The sequence below is a fragment of the Ovis canadensis genome, chromosome 3 (genome assembly GCF_042477335.2).
Source record: "Ovis canadensis isolate MfBH-ARS-UI-01 breed Bighorn chromosome 3, ARS-UI_OviCan_v2, whole genome shotgun sequence".
Taxonomy (NCBI): domain Eukaryota; kingdom Metazoa; phylum Chordata; class Mammalia; order Artiodactyla; family Bovidae; genus Ovis; species Ovis canadensis.
This window is the reverse complement of record NC_091247.1, coordinates 91,281,698-91,293,429: the sequence shown is the minus strand read 5'-3', so window position 1 is coordinate 91,293,429 and position 11,732 is coordinate 91,281,698. Positions and strand designations below refer to the sequence as shown.

At 48.6% G+C, this 11,732-nt stretch overlaps 1 pseudogene; it reads right to left on the bottom strand.

Moving 5' to 3' along the window:
* Window positions 1-401: 401 nt before the first annotated feature.
* LOC138438140 (large ribosomal subunit protein eL6 pseudogene) lies at window positions 402-1,256 on the bottom strand (annotated as a pseudogene).
* Window positions 1,257-11,732: the final 10,476 nt, after the last annotated feature.

Here is an 11,732-nt window from a genome sequence, read left to right as displayed (position 1 = left end):
GGGTCTTGTAAAAAGCCAGGCCCTGAAGGAAGCAAGGACGTGAGGTGGCCCTTCAGTCCAACAGCCTTCAAGAAACTGAATACTGCCAACAACACTTGCTCTTGGAAGCAGGTCCTTCCTCAGCTGAGCCTTCAGATGAAACCCAGGTGTCGGCTGATGCCTTGATATCAGTTTGGTGAGAGACCCTGAAGTACAGGACCTGGCTCAGCTAGCCCTGGACGCCTGTCTCACAAAAACTGTGAGATGATAAATGTGGGCTTTAAGTTGCTAGGTTTATCCTAGGCGTCTGTTAAATAGCAATAGATGATGGCTACAGTAGACTCCACCTGTCAACCTTCCTTTCCATACATGAATTTTTTTTTAAATGGACAAGTTACTTAATTAGGTTCTCTGCAAGACGTTCAGAACACTACTTTGTGCAGATAAATTCCATTTGTGAGAGCAAACACAGAGCGGAGGTCGCCCTGGAGCTGAGGGACAGCTTTGATTCTTTGCAGAATTTGTGAGTCCCCAGCTTTCTGATCAACCTTGTGCTGCTCTGTGATCTCTCTCTCTCTGTGTCAAAGATCTCAGCCTCCTGGTGTCTGGGTTTACACAGCTTCTTCTTGAAGTAAGCATCAGTGAGATGTTCTGGGATTTTCACGCCGCTGATACCGATTTTGGTGGAGGTAGCAATGACAAATTTCTGGTGTGTTCTACGCAGAGGAACTCGATTGAGGGACAAAGGCCCAGTCACAAGTAGCAAGCCACGGCCCAGCTGCTTCAGGAAAACGACCTTCTTGCCTCTGGTGCCCAGTGAGGATGATCAAAATGGTCCCGTGCGTGCTGGGGGCAGCAGCTTCCTCACATGCTTACTGAAGGGGTTTTTTTTTTTTTTTTTGCCGTGACTCAACAGCTTCCAAGGCACGTCTTGGAAGTAGGGTAATACCTAGGCATTTTGCAAAGTTTGACCACGCAGTTACCACCATTCTTGTTGCCACCTACTGGTTTTGTGACAGTAGCAAGAACCCTAATGTTTTTCTTTTCGACCTTGGATTTAGCTGCTGAATACTTCCTCGTGTACAAGGCCTTTCTGGAGTACATAGCTGATTGGGAGTATCTGCCAATTCCTCTGACCCGGACAGGGTTTCAGCTGCAGTGGGGCTTCCCCTTCTTAACCTTCTTCACCTTTTTATCCTTGTTGCCAGCATCAGCCTTCTTGGCTTCAGGTTTTTTCTCCTTAGTATCTGGCTTCTCAGCCTTTTCACCTGCCATCTTGCAAGATGGGAAAGAGCCATACATGAATCTTTAATATTCACTAATAATTACAAAGTAGATCTTCTTTGGAAAACCTTTCCACTGCTACTTCTAAGATCGTAGACTGACACAAACACGAAGCTCAGTGTGTTCTCGCTGTGTCTCATACTACGTTGGAATCATCTTCTTAGAGAGTTGTATGTGGACTAACATAGTATAAGGGAAACATCTCCCAGCCTCTATGGTCTAAAATGTGGCTCTAGTTATGTCATCCCCCCACGTAAAGACCTTCCATAGTTCTCCGTGAAATACAGACTCCTGGTGTGGCATTTGTGATGTGACCCAAACCACCTTTCCAGGCTTTTTCCCCATTACACCACTCCCTGCCCTGCCTCCCCATGTATGTCTTCTCTCCTGCCCCCGGTGGCACGCTGCCCTCCCCTCACCATCTCCTGTCTGCCAGGGGAAAGCCCACCTCTTCCATGGGGTGTCTCCCTGATCCCACAAACACCCCACCCCACCCCAAGCTCTGTCTCCCACTTTCTGCCCCCACACAGCTTCTGGCCTTGCTTGGAAACCTGTCCTGTGCTGACCTTCTTCTGGCTTGAGCTCTGCCTCTTCTCTGATTCTGCCTTCTCTCTCCCACATGAGACCAGATGCTCCCCAAGGGGAGAGACTGCCCATCATGCTCCGTGTAGCCCTTCGCACACGTGCAACACCACCTCAGGCTCAGGGAGGAGGGGGGCTTACTGGTGTCTGTGGAACTGAATGTGATGAAGGGCAGATCCCTATGGGGGTGCAGACATCCAGAGGGCGGTGAGAAAGTTCTACTGAAGAAGTACCCTACGGCCAGAGGAGTGTGCAAGGTGTGTCCTGCCCCTCAGGAAGTATCCCCATGGATATTAGATGATTCAAGTTTCTAAGAAGTGCTGCAGTGCAGAAATGGGCACCCCAACGTCGGGCTCTGGTTGTGTGTCATGCTGGGATTTGGGCAGGAGAACTGGAAGCAGCCTAGTCATGTGTCTACAACGCCGCTGCCCATTTGAATCTCAGCTCACAGTGGGTGCAACGTGTTGGCTTTTCTCATGGTCAGGCTGTGTTTATCTAGCTAACTAGTCATTCATTCCCCTGGTTTATTCACAGGCGATTCCAGAATGGTTTAAATTCATGATGCTCTGAAGGGATTCTCAACTCCCGAAAATACACAAATGCTACTGTTAGGAACGAAGCTAGTCACACTGTGTTCAAACTGTGTTTGATAAGAGTTTGACCTGACCCTGTCCTCCTTGGATTATCTGTTCAAAGTTCCAGAGACTGTATTTAAAGATTTCAGATGTTAGAGACTCACCTTTTCACCCACCTTTGCCAGAGTCAATCTGACTTAATGGATGTTTAATAAGCATTTCCTGTGTGTCAGGCATCATGCTAGGCGCTGAGGGTACAAAACTCAGTAATAAACAGTTCTTACCCTAAAGGATGTGTAGCCTGACTCAGAACACGACAGATTCTCCTCCTCCAATTCTGTGAGTGCTGAAATCCTGATACGCACAGGGTCACAAGCAAGAGTGGAGGAGGAGACACAGTCTAGAGAAGGCAGTTAAAAGATGCCAAAAGGTTACTCTGGGAATAAAGGTGGAAAAAACAAGTCCAATTCAACAGACTTGTTATTTTAACACTCACCCTCTGCCAACAACTCTGTCTGCCAGGTCCTAAGGGTTCTAAGATGAATGAGACACACTCCCTTCCGTCCAGGACCTTAACTGGGGGTGGTGGGGGCAGAGGTCAGGTGACGCTCATAATGGGGGTCAGGTGAGGGGCTGATTAATGGGCACATGCAATCCAAGGACCGTGTGATGAATTGCCGGTAGAGGAACCTTCCATTTTCATTTAGGCAATCATTTCTTGCCTCTTTTCTCTTAAAAAGAGCTAACATCATTCCTCTCAGTGTCTTGAGCCCATAAACCTGAAGACCTAATAGCTGTGAGCTTCAGAATTTCCATCTAGTCTCTGATACCCCCCACCTTAAATCTCCTCATCCTCTCTCTCCTCATGCTTGGCTTTCATGAAGGGCAGTTGCAGGGAAGGAAAAGGAGGGGGGCTTGCCTCCCTTCGTGGTCTCGATGACACCGCACCTGGGATTCATTCTAGACAACCGACAGTAAAGCAACAATGGTAACTCAATCTGGAACACGTGTCCAGGGCTGCAGTCGGGGTACTTTTGAGTCTGTTGCTTAGTTATTGTGTGTCCCTGGGCGCATTTCCTAAGTTCCATTGCGTGTTTATGTCATCTCTAAAATGGGGTAAAAAGTACACTTCATGGGGTGTGCACGGATGGTATTCTGTGCTGAGCACAGAGTCTTCATGAAGGCTCTATTGGGTGCTTAATTAATGCTAATTCTCTCCCTCATTTGCCTTAAAGCAGGGAATCACATGTGTTCAGAGTGTATTAAGAAGAACGGTTAACTTTCAGCTCAGGAACTCAGACATCAGGATCATTGATTGTAGCTTTGAGGGGTAGATTTTTCTACAGTGACCGTGGTTACAGGCAGGCTGTTCCCTTTTCCTGGTAAGTGCAAGAGTTATCCCGCTTCTGTTGGAATTGAGACAATTTGGCCATTTTATTTGTATCTAAAACAGGTGATGTGGAAACTTTTGTTCTGTTCTTGGAGAATTCCACCATCTCATTTTTCTCCAGGTTACCTTGAGACAGCCAGAGGAGATGGTAGTTTATGTTGGCACACGGGATTGAGAGAGAACATAAAATTGGGTGGGACACATCTTAGTGACGGATGGAGATGTGAGTAGTTTTGGCTTACGCATCAGTTTTCTTTTGCTATTGTTCTCAGGCCAAGGAAGCACCAGTTACTTTAGGTCTTTCCTGGAGTAATTAATTCACCTGGAATGCCTTCATCTCCTCCCTTCCTTTCATCCTGTCCCCATGACTTATTTCTCTGTATTCAGATAATACTTACTTTTTTTGAGAGCGAGAAGGAAGTTTTGGGGTTTATGTATACAAGAGAAGGAAGCGGTACATGTACAAAAAGGAGCTGCTAAGTCACTGCAGTCGTGTCCGACTCTGTGCGACCCCATAGAAGGCAGCCCACCAGGCTCCCCCGTCCCTGGGATTCTCTAGGCAAGAACACTGGAGTGGGTTGCTATTTCCTTCTCCAGTGCGTGAAAGGGAAAAGTGAAAGTGAAGTCGCTCAGTCGTGTCCAACTCAGCGACCCTATGGGCTACAGCCTACCAGGCTCCTCCATCCATGGGAGTTTCCAGGCAAGAACACTGGAGTGGGTTGCCATTTCCTTCTCCAATGCAGGAAAGTGAGAAGTGAAAGTGAAGTCACTCAGCCGTGTCCGACTCTCAGCGACCCCATGGACTGCGGCCCACCAGGCTCCTCCATCCATGGGATTTTCCAGGCAAGAGTACTGGAGTGGGGTGCCATTGCCTTCTCCGGTACAAAAAGAAGGGGGCCCCCTTATTCCCTTCAGGGGCTGAGGGACTGAGTGGCTGGGCAGGAGGCAGTCGAGACAGGCAGGCCTGCCCCCATTCCTTGTCTGGGTGGGAAGCATCTGGCCTTATGGCTCTCAGTACGGGGAGCGGGGGGTGCTCCAGGAGAAGAGAGAATGGGTGCAAGGGAGGCCTGCAGGGGAGGCAGCAGAACTGAGATGAGGGGTGGGTTTGGGGGCTTGTGGGTGGCACCTGAAGAAGCACAGATCAGCAGGGACCCACACAGAGGAAACCCCGGGGGTGAAGATGCGGCCGGCAAGGGGCCGCTCCTCTCACAGCTCTGTGGGTCTGACCCCCTTCTGGATCGTCTTAGTTACAATTTGTTACGAGCTTCTATCTTGGGGAAGCGTCCAGTGGGTCAGGCCCTGTCCTGGAGCTGGTTGTTGCTGTTCAGTCACTCAGTCGTGTCCGACTCTTAGCAACCCCGTGGACTGCAGCACGCCAGGCTTCCCTGTCCTTCACCATCTCCCGGAGTTTGCCCAAACCCATGTCCATTGAGTTGGTGATGCCCTCCCGCCATCTCATTCTCTGGAACTGGGGATATGAACAAAACTGGGACGTGATCCCAGCTCCTGAAGTGTGGCAGCCAGCTTCCCAGTCAAATCAGTCTCCCCAGAACTTCGGAGCGTTTCTGACTCAGCAGACAGGGCAGGGCTGCCACCTAGTGAATGGAGAATGAGCAGGAGGTCAGGGCCCCTTTTCTGCAGGCCCCAGCACTAAGAGCCGCATGTAAGAAGAGGTAAAATAAGTAAACAGTGATGTGCTGACGCAGCCCAGCTGCACAGGAATCAGTTGCGCACATTTCTTGACCCTTGACGTGCAGTGACGTCACAATGATACTTTGAAGTCAGCCATGGAGGCATTATTTACACCATGGAAATCGGTAAATGTAAAAGTAACTGGTGTTTCCCTTTCTAGAAAGCCAGTTGTTACCTGTGTGTGTGTAATGTTCCCATTTAATTTAATCTTCACAATAAACTCAGATTTCATGCATGGAATAATACTTCATAGCTTTCAAGTCATTTTAAATATGTTACCTTCCTCTCCATATAATCCCAGGAGAGTAGGTAGGGCAGGAGCATTATCTCCATTTTAAAGAAACGGTGGCTCTGAGAGGCTACACAGCCAGGAGGGCCGAACCTGACATAGAGTCCACGTTAGATTCCTGACTGCTCTCCCTGCTCTGGCTGGCACTGCCCAGCGTTTAGAGCATTCAGAGTCTGGTTCTGAGTCAGTGCCCTGACCACAGGGGCCGGGGGTACCAGACCTGACGCCGTTCTCAGATATCTGATAACAGGAAGCGTCCCAGCGCTGGTAGGCACTGCCAACCCTGCAGGGTGACCAGTGGCCTTCCTTTATTTTTGTACGTGGTGCCGCCTTCTGCTAGGTTCAGGGCCTAAGCAGGCAGGCGGACAGGGGCCTCCAGTCCGGGGGTGTTATATTTTGAAGGGAATGTCGTGTTGTGCCAGGGAAGCCTGCCCATGGCTGGCATGGAAAGAAGAGAATCCGGAAGTTTAAAAAACCTGCTCCATTCAGGTCTTGGCCGAGGCCATGGGAATTTCCAGAGTTCACTATTTCTAACTGAGGTAGCTGTGAGTATACTGTGCTAGTGTGAAGCCTAGAGATTTATGTCACCATGGAAAAATCCCCAGTAGAGAGGGAGCTAGTTCTGAACTGGTGAAAACAGTGGCAGACTCAACCGGCTCCTCAGGTACTGCCTGCTGTGGAAACAGAATGTGTCCTGAGGAAGAAAAAGTCCTAATTCCTAGGGCTTCACTCTGCACAATTCTGGTTTTGTGGACGCCTACCTGGTCCCTACTGCGAAAAACACCTGAGTGAAAAGCTGGTTACGTCATGGAAAAATCACAGTGCGAGACCTTTTCAAGACAGAATTCTCCTTTCTGTCCGGTGTTTGGGCACCTGGGGTTGTTCCACTCGCGTGAGCAGACACTCTGGATCGCCACACACTTCTCAGCTTGGCTCTCGCTTGCTGACCGTGACTGGAAGTTCCACAGAGGGTGTCAGATGCCACTTCCCTTTTATGTCCTGATAGTCCTGTCTGAGGGATGGACTTCTGGATGGCCCTGGATGTTAAACTTGGAAGGGTCATGATTCATATTGCTATGGGCATGAGAGGGCTTCCAGGCTGCAGAGTTCTCAGATGGACAGGCCCAGCATGGCCTGTGGGTAGCTGACCCCTTCACCAGGTGCCTCCCACAGCCCCCGTGCCCCCTGCCACCCCCAGGGCTTGGCTCCATGGTGAAAATGTGTTTTCTTTGGAATCCATAAACGTGAGGGTGCCCGGGACGTGTTCCAGACCTCCGGGGTCAGCAGCAGTCCCAGCAGTGTCTGTAGAGTACCCCCTCAGGCTGAGGCTGTTGATAGGGATTCTGGGACTCAGCCCTCTCCGGTAGGCCCAGCCAAGGAACCGGCCTCGGGAGCTCTGGTGCTGGGCAGAGCGATGTAGATGGAACCAGAATTTCAGACTCGGGATGTGAGGGGAGACTGGAGGCAGCTTGTGTAAACAAAAGAGGCAGCTGCAGGAAGGGGCAAGAGAAAGCAGAGTCACTGGTCAATGCGGCATTGTGGTTCCCAGCTGCACTGGTCTAACTTGGAATGTTAGGAATGCAGTCGCAGACCCCACCTGCCTGACTCAGAGCCTGTGTGTTAACAAGAGCCTAGGGCATTCCCATGCAGTTCCAGCTTGAGCAGCTCAGGTCTGCATGAGGTTGGGCCTTTGCCAGCTCCCCATGACTCTTATCTGCTGACCAAGATGAGGTTCAGGGCACATGCAGGTGCCAGTATTTATTATACTCCAAAGACATTCACGGTAGAGTTCAGTGAGGGAGATCTCTTCTCTCTCACACACACAGGCAAGTATATTGTATCATTAAAAACCCAGACTCAGAAGAGATTTCAGCTGCGTGCTTGACTTCGTCACCTGATCTTTGTGGGACCTTCACCAAGTCCCTGACTGCTCTGAACATGTTCCCATATCTCTAAAAAGGGGATGCTGGGCCCTCGCAGGTAGCAAGCAATAACATGTGTTGGCGTGCTTAACATGTGTTGACTCACCGAATCCTCTGGACAGCCCCTCCAACGGCCACCATTATTGCCCGCGTTCTGCAGGGACGGCCTGGAGGCAGAGTGCTGACCAACTTGCTAGAGGTCACACAGCTTGTGGGTGGTAGAGTGGCTTCGGCATCTGGGTGGTCTGGCTCTGGAGTGCCCACCTGCGCGTGCCTCATGCTGGGACACAGTGGAGTGCCCAGTAGACTTGTGCAGATTACGTGGCCTGATGGGTGTAAACCATGTAGCCCAATACCAGCACCCTTGGTGAGTTATTACTTGTATCATTATCCTTCCATAGGTGAAGCGTGGGAAGGATATGCCTCAATAGGTGTAAATAGTGATTTCTCTAAGATGAGAGAATTCTGGGTGTCTTTGCTTTTTATTTGAATTTTCCTGATATAAACATGCTCTAGCTTTTGTCATGAGAACTAAGAAACTTTCATTTTTAAAAAACCCTCTGGATTTGCTTATGTGACTCATTGTCAGCATGAGGGAAAGAAGGGTAGAAACCTTTCGGAGCCTGAGTCAAACTCCTGCCTGTGGAAGCACAGAGGACACTGTAAAGGGAGCCCACCCCTCATCTCCCCACCCTCAAGAGGCGCAGAGCCTGCCGCTTGCAGCCGCACCCAAGAAACTCTTCAGTTTGCATTTTAGCATCTTCCCCGCCCCAGGGTCTAGCACTGTGGAGAGGGTGGGGGGACCTCCCTGTGCCTCCTTGGTTCCACTGCATCCAAAATGAACACCCTTGACAATAAGGCTTTCAATGCCTAAAGTAAGGGCAGAAGAATGTACCATGTTAGAAACTCAAGGTTAATGACTTTCTAAGTGTGGAAAATTTTCCTCCAAAGTGTTTCCACCTACAGAAAACTCACATAATAAATGATGAAGTTTCCTAGGCCTTGGCAGGAGCAGTAGCAGAGGTCAGAGTGAGGAAGGAGAAGGAATTCTCAATTCCCAGGGCTCGGCATCCCACACAGTCTTCCCGGCTACTGTGCTGCCTATGGTCTCACACCCGTCCCACCCAAGGGCTCCTTAGATAAATAATCCAAGTGGGAAATCAATGTATTACTTTTTTAAAACAGTCATTGACAAAGTCCTTAAAATAAACTGCATTTCTCCCAGCCTTTCTAGACTAGAAATGTTTGGGGAGTTTGAGAATGTCACTGGTCACATGATTCTTTTCTTTCCTGTCCCTAAAAGGGTTTGTTGTTGTAGGGTTGTTAAAGGCTGTCAAATACACACATGCCCCAGGCATTTTTAACCTGCTAGTAGCTTACTGGACCAAGCAAACAAACTACCCCTGATTCTTAGCTGACCGAATTTACCAAAATTAGGTCCTATAATTATCAGGTTGCTGCCTAAACCAAAGGCTACTTCCAGCCTTCCTGGCTGAACCATCTTTAGCTTCTGGACAGCTGAGCACCTCCTCACTCCCATGGGTGGAAGAAACCAGGAGGGGTGCAGCTGATGGGAAGACTGTGGACACCTGCCTCTCTTTCATGTGCCTATACCTTCCTTCCCTGAAGCAGGGAAGGGCCTGATCTTGGCACGGAAAGGATACTCAGAGATGGATCAAAAGTGCTCAACAGAATGGAAATTATAAATTAATGTTCCTGAGATCATAGCTGCATGAACAGCTCTATTCAAACTCTAGCTAGTCCCTGAAGAATGAGGAACCTGTCAGAAGTTCCCAGAACATCTCCTCAAAAATCAAAAGCCCCAGAGGAGCCCTGGGCTTTCAGCGGGACCCCAATGGAATGTCTTAGCCCAGTCCCTTGTCATAGCAAGAGACCTGAGTGTTAGCTGGATAAGAAGTCGTGGCTGAGAACAGGTTGGGACTTATGCTCCTGGGAGATTATCAGGGGTTGCAGGGCACATGTTTTGACTCAGAAAGTCCTAGGGGAATAGAGGGAAAGGTCACCATGTTATTTTAAACTCAAACTTGATCCTTGGATGTATTAATGGCCTGACAGACTGAAGTTGAAAAATACCTTCCCATTGCCCTTCTCACTGCCCTTGCCACTGCTCAAACCCTCACCACACATCATTATGGGGTTTGGACGCTACATTTTGAGAAAGATGAAAGTATCCAAAGAGGTTCCAAGAAGATGGAAGAAAACCAGCATGAAAAGAAAGAATGAGTTAGATCTTCACGCAGAATATTTAAATATTGGTAGGAAAGCCACAGGACAATGAAATCGGTGTCTTTAAGAAAAAGGTTGATACAAACAGTGCTCGTTTTCTATTGTCAGCCAATTAAATCATTTTATTGCCTGACTCCCATGGGGTTCTATCTTGGGCAGTGTAGGCACTGAATAAGAGCATTTTCTAAGGGAAGACCCTGAGAGTTCTGTGGATTGGAACCAAGACACAGATTCACCCTCCATGATCCATGCAAACACGGGCCTGTCTGGTTTCGGTGGCGCTTCCTGGGCCTACCTGGTGACCACAGGTGATATAGAATCCGGGCTCCATTCTAGACAGGAAGTTTGAAAGACATAGTGGATAAGAGACAAATAAGGAAACATATAATTTAAACGCTATGAAATAAAAAGTGGAATTTCTTTCCATGGAGAGTCTTTAGTGTGGGAGCTACATTTGTTATTTTAAGGATGCTGTTGCCTGGAGACAGGGTTGTATCAGTTATCCTCTCCAGAGTCCACCTGTTTTTAAGAGTCTGTGATGTATTAGGACTGTGAGAACAGAAACCCCAGTCTGGCTAGTGTGGACAAAGGGACACACATAGGGCTCATAACCAGTCTCCAATGGGGCAAGTTTGCAAATGGCCTGGGGACCCCTGGAACCAGGGAGTGGTATGCCACCAACACTCTGTTTCACACCACATCCTTTCTCACAGCAAACATCATAGTCACCGAGAAGCCTGGATTTGTGTCTGACTCTTCACTGTTAAAAAGGAGCTGCCTCTCTTTCTCTGATTCCAGAACAAAACATTCTAGAGAAAGGCAAGTTCAAGTATGCACCTCTGAAGGCAGGCAGCCCACCCCTCACTGGTTGGAGTGAAGGCAGAAGCAGATCCCAGGAAGAAGGGCTGAGCAGACACACCATAGCCAGCCAGCATGGTACAAGCAAGATGCCAGATTCTAAGAATGTATGATTGGTGAGGAGGAAAGAGAGAGACATAGGAAAAATTGTCCAGGAGAGCTGGGAAGAGTGGGGGAAAGGGTCCTTCTGTAGCATAAGCTGGTAATTGGAAGGACATTCAGTTCTACTCCTGAACAAAGACGCCTCAGGCCATATACATTTCTTGCCAATTTCCTTTCAACCTTAACTAATAACTTTTCGTCTTTAAACTCTGTCTGAGCTAGTTGGCATAGTGTAAAAGCATTTTCTGTTTGTGTTTGGTATAGTTAGATTTCCATGAAGCTTTTTGCCCTCATCATTTTGTTTATAAATTTCTACCCAACATGAACCTTTCTTAATAGGCTACATGGGAAATGCATTAGTATTCAGTCACGAAGTCGTGTCTGACTCTTTGAGACCCAACGGACTGCAGCATGCCAGGTTTCCCTGTCCTTTGCTATCTCCTGGAGTTGGCTCAAACTCATGTCATTGAGTTGGTGATGCCATCCAACCATCTCATCCTCTGTCACCTCCTTCTCTTCCTGCCCTCAACTTTTCCCAGAACAGGTGAGAGGTAGCAATATTCATCAGTAGCTGCATCCTTTTACTTGGTAGAATATGTCTTCCAGTGATGAGCTCTAGCTTTACAATGGGAGCATGTTTACCCCTGAAACTGGATGTGGCAGCAGGATCTTAACAATCCCAGAATGGAACGCCAGCCTGGCGTAACAGGGATGTGCAGTGGATATGACCTGGCATTAGAGCCGCAAAGACTAGGACTTGACTCCAGGTTGTAACGTAAGGACAACAGTGACTAAGGACTGACCAAGTCAGA